We start from the raw sequence: 5,125 nt of genomic DNA, 5'->3' as shown, positions 1-5,125 counted from the left end.
GGCTGGATTTCAGGGCACCGCTTCCAGCTAACACTTTCCATTAAAATAGATTACTTCAACGGTGTTCAACGCTTGCAACCAATACTGATCAATTCAGAAGAAATTCAATATACCTCTGCATGCAAGGAAGCACTCACTGACATTCAAGCAATGGCCACTTCAAAACGACCTATTGTTCGCCGCCTTTGAACTGTTTCTTAGGGCTTCATCTACCACGCCTGTTTGTACATAAACAAACATTTCCACATAATTAATTGTCTCATCTTGTTGTAAATTACACACCCATGTTATTATGATGCAACCTGTAGCTTTCAGTGCAAATACTCTCTTCCAGTCATTCCAAAATATGTATGTTTGCCATTTACATTTTACACAATATAGATATCAACATTTGTAAAGAGTTACTACATATGTTTCTTGTTCGTTGTCTACATGCTATACATTGATCTCTTGCTTGCTAAGCTATTCATTTTATCGCTCAAACATGTCAAACAATAAAAAATTTGAAGAAGAAGGGAACGAAATATTTTTAATCTTGTTTCTCTCCTCTCAATGATAGATGCTGAAATAACATATGATTTCATAGCATTCTTAATTGCATGTTTTTCCTTCTACTTAATCTACCTACCTTCACCGATGTTGAAATAAAAAAAAAATTAAATCTATGTTCAAAATATAATGTTTTAATTTCACAATGGATGTACACCCAATAAAATGAGATACCAAACATGCACTACTTGTTTATGAAAACTAACAATTATTACTTGTACTTGTTTAGATATGCCACCAAATAATCAAATTGCGGCCAAAAACAAGCGGCGGCGTATTCTTTATGCACAACAAAAGGACCGAATAAATGCACGTCGTTAACTACTTTATGAAAACCACAACAACCCTACTACTTCCTCTACATCCCTTCCCACCTCAAATGCTCTCCCACCTATACAAACCAACCCACTGCACATTCATCAAATCCAATATAACCCTCCCCTTAATGAAGAACACCGTTGCTTTCGAGAAAGGATTGATGGACTTTCTACCTTGCATGTTTGCACAATATGCAAGGAAGCATACCTAGGAATGAAAACAAAGCTTTCCCACGGTAGACTCTCTTGTTTTCGTTGTGCATCATCTAAATCTACCAATCGTTTTTCTGAACTAAACAACATGGACACTGGAGAACAAACCAGTGTCCTTCATCAATTAACACAAGTTGAAGAAATGCTCATTGCACGTGTCAACCCCATTCTACAAGTCACTCATTCCCGTGGTGTTCAATACAAATATAATGGCCATACAATTAGCTTCCCTCAAGACATCACCACTATTGCCAAATACTTACCCCGGATGCTGTCTGACTTAGACATCCTCATTGTGAAAAGGCAAAATCCATCTGAAAAGGGTTACGAATTCTTCGTTTGCAAATCACGTGTCCTTGCAGCCCTTGAATACAAAATAAAATATGACCTTTACTACCGTGATGTTCAATTGAATTCATCTGCAATTTCTGTGCTGCCAGATCACCCTACAGACATTTCTTCTCTTCTCCACAGTGTAACCACCTCCTCTTTTGAACCCCATGCAAGTGGAGAAGATGTAGCAGTCGCCATGGATTTGCCATCGGAAGCTTCCTGCGAAAAGTACACACCAGAAGACAAGATGCACACGGCGATACCCCTTTCGTTTGTCCATCTCATGGATTTCTCAATTTTCATTTTCTGATGTGGAAAATTTGTTGTGGATATTATAATTAGGGGCTGGCCAATGAGACATTAACCTCCATTTTCTGATGGGGAAAATTTGTTGTGGATATTATAATTAGGGGCTGGCCAATGAGACATTAACCTCAGTAAGCGATTCATGCTTGCACTTGGATACCAGCAATCCTGTTTGAGCTGGGTGAGCAGCGGACATTTGTTGAGATTAGGCAGGTACAGGATTGTGTTTGAAACGACAGGAGAGCACTGATTAAGCCATGACAATTTTGGGGTGTTTGAGCTTGCTATGGCTCAAGCTACTCATTCTCCAACTCATATGCCTCAGTTCGTCCCAGACCATTTCTCCAGGAAACGATGTACAGTGTCTTCAGACTACTTACAAGGAATTGAAGGACCCTCAAGGGAACCTCCGCACCTGGAACTTACGGAACACTAACAATGGGTTTATTTGCAATTTTCTGGGAATTACTTGTTGGAATGATGATGATAACAAAGTGAAGTCAATTTCGCTTCAAGAGTTGGGGCTTCAAGGTGAGTTTCCATCTGGAGTACAGAACTGCAAGAGTATGATGAGCTTGGATCTCTCTCAAAACAGTCTTACGGGTACCATTCCCAGGGAGCTCTGCCAATGGCTTCCTATTCTGGTAACCATTGATCTCTCCCAGAACAAGTTTACGGGACCTATTCCTGCTGAGCTTCATAATTGCACATACCTCAATATCCTCCGCCTGAATGGAAATCAACTTACAGGGGAAATTCCCTGGCAATTGACACGGATCGACCTTCTCAAGGACTTCAATGTAGCAAACAACAAGCTTACTGGAAATATACGTTCATTCACTCACGACTTTTCTGCCTCTAATTTTCAGGGTAACCCTGGGCTATGTGGGCCTCCCCTTTCGAAAGCCTGTGAACCATCGACCAATGGGCGATTAAATCCGATGGCTGTCATGGCTTTTCTCCTCTTCGGCATGGCGTTAATTGTCTGGATTTTGCTTGGTGTTCGGTGGATGATTTCTAAAGCAAAAAGCAGAAGATCTGTTAAAATCCCACGGCCAAGTACCAATGTGCCCAACGATTGGCAGACATATGTCCGAGCTCGGAGATCTGTTAAAGTTTGCTCGTTCGAAAGGCCCATCAGAAAGATGAGATTGGCTGATCTTGTGGCGGTCACTGGCAACTTCAGCGAAGACAATATCGTTTTGCATGGAAGGACAGGTATAATCTACAAAGGCAAACTGCCAGATCAATCTTTGCTGGCAGTAAAAAGACTCCGGCCATGTTCAGTACAGACTGAAAAAGATTTCAAGTGCGAGATGAAGGCATTGGCCTACCTGAGGCACCGAAATCTTGTTCCTCTTCTGGGCTACTGCATTGCAGACGAAGAGAAGCTGTTGCTCTACAAATACATGGCGAAGGGAACACTCCTCAACTGCCTCCATGGCGTTAGAGGCGAACAGCATACGCTCGACTTGGCGACGAGACTGAAGATCTGTATAGGCACGGCAAGAGGATTGGCATGGCTTCACCACAGCTGCAATCCGCACGTCGTGCATCGCAATATAAGCAGTGGGGTCATCTTTCTGGATGAAAAGTACGAAGCGCACATAAGTGGATTTGGTTTGGCCAGACTTTTGAATGCGGAGTTTGGGTACGATGCTCCAGCAGTGTGGAGGAACTCGTCTGTTGCGACATTGAAAGGCGATGTGTACAGTTTTGGGATACTTGTGTTAGAGATAGTGACAGGTTTAAGGCCTTGTGACACGGTAATGGATGAAGAAAGTAGAAGGGAAATGACTTTCCTTGAATGGATACATGGTCGTTTTGCGCGTGAGGGCGATTGTGTAGAGCAGGCGATACAAAACTATTGTGCGAATGAGATCACTGTATCATCAGATGAATGGATACGCCGCCTTTTTGCAGATGAGGGCATCCGTTGTGTTGAGCCCACAACAGGAAGCTGTGATGGCAATCATCAGATGGGTGTATCATCAGATGAATGGACACGCCGTCTTTATGCAGCAGATGAGGGCACCGGTTGTGTAGCGCCTGCAACACAAAGCTGCCACGCCAATCAGATCGGTGTGTTGGCTGAGGAAGAGAGTTCAGTAGTTGCAGAGGTGATGCGGGTGGCGTTTCGATGTGTGAATTATAATCCGGATGGAAGGCCGTCCATGTATGAAGTGTACAAGTGGTTCACCAAGATTGGAGAGAGGTATGGTTCTGTTTCAGGCGACGACTCTGATTGATGAAGCTGCTGCGAAAATAATCGTCCTTCAAGTAGTAATGTTTAACCAGTTGCATTGGATTGTTGGTTTACAGGTAGTAATGTTTAACCAGTTGCATTGGATTGTTGGTTTACAGGTAGTAATGTTTAACCAGTTTCATTGGATTGTTGGTTTACAAGTAGGATAGGAGGGAATATTTGACTGATAAAAATAAACCGTCGTTAATGTTTTATTGGTAATTTTATTTTTAGTTCGTGTTAAGAGTCATGATTAGTTCGTGCTTCCGTTAGCCACGACCTGGCCGCCTCCATACCTTCACCGTGCGGCATCAGATCCGGTGAAGAGAAGCCTGTCGCGCCGCATAACGACGACATTGACGGAATCGGTGTGGGCTTCGATAGTCTCGATACACTTGACTCACACATTCCACACCTTCACGCTCTTATCCGACGACCCCGAGAACAACCAGTCGTCGATTGGATCACACGCAAGGCAGGTCACGGGAGCCGAGTGTTTACCTTTATTGGTTATTAAGGGTTATGTTACAAGGTTTGTTGAACAGGTTTAAATTTTGGTGAATTTTAAGATTTTGAGGTTCTGTAAATTTTATTGAATTTTACGGTCAATAACCAAGTCTATAAATCAAAATTTATAATTTCAGGTTACAATTCAAATGTGTAATCTATCTGTGTAGTTTTCATATTTGTGATAGTTTTTATTTTATTAATATTGATTTTTTACAATTTTATTTCATATTATATAAACTTAATGACAAAATTTATCTAAACCCTGTAAAAAAATCTAAATATTAATCAAACCTAATCATGGCCGAGCCCAAATCATGACACTAACCAAAGGCTTATAAAACTCTGAACCATGTTAAACTTGGGAATCGTGGCCATGCACGTGTGGACATTGAAATTGGAGTGCGAGCGGCGCCAGAGTATTTTTGTTGTCCCCGCGAGCACTCAAAACTTGCTCCCCGACAACAAGCGAAGCCTTGACGTTGCCCGACCCGGACTTGAGACAACTATGTGGTGGGAAATTTGTGTGTCTCCATACTCTTATGTTTTGGCTATCAAAGCCCGTGTACAGAAGTCTTCTATATCATGGGGTAACAATATGTCTTCTGCTTTGCAACCAAATAAAACAACATAACAAAGAAAATCTTCCATATCA

General features: G+C 41.9%; 1 pseudogene; it reads left to right on the top strand.

The window, feature by feature from the left end:
- Positions 1 to 1,975: 1,975 nt before the first annotated feature.
- On the top strand, positions 1,976 to 4,024 carry LOC149262178 (putative inactive receptor kinase At1g27190 pseudogene; annotated as a pseudogene).
- Positions 4,025 to 5,125: the final 1,101 nt, after the last annotated feature.

This window comes from Pinus tabuliformis, chromosome 6 (genome assembly GCF_031772625.1).
Source record: "Pinus tabuliformis cultivar Carrire ecotype Pingquan chromosome 6, CPIR1, whole genome shotgun sequence".
NCBI classification, from domain to species: Eukaryota; Viridiplantae; Streptophyta; class Pinopsida; order Pinales; family Pinaceae; genus Pinus; species Pinus tabuliformis.
The sequence above is the reverse complement of the archived record's forward strand: the minus strand, read 5'-3'. Positions and strand labels throughout refer to the sequence as shown.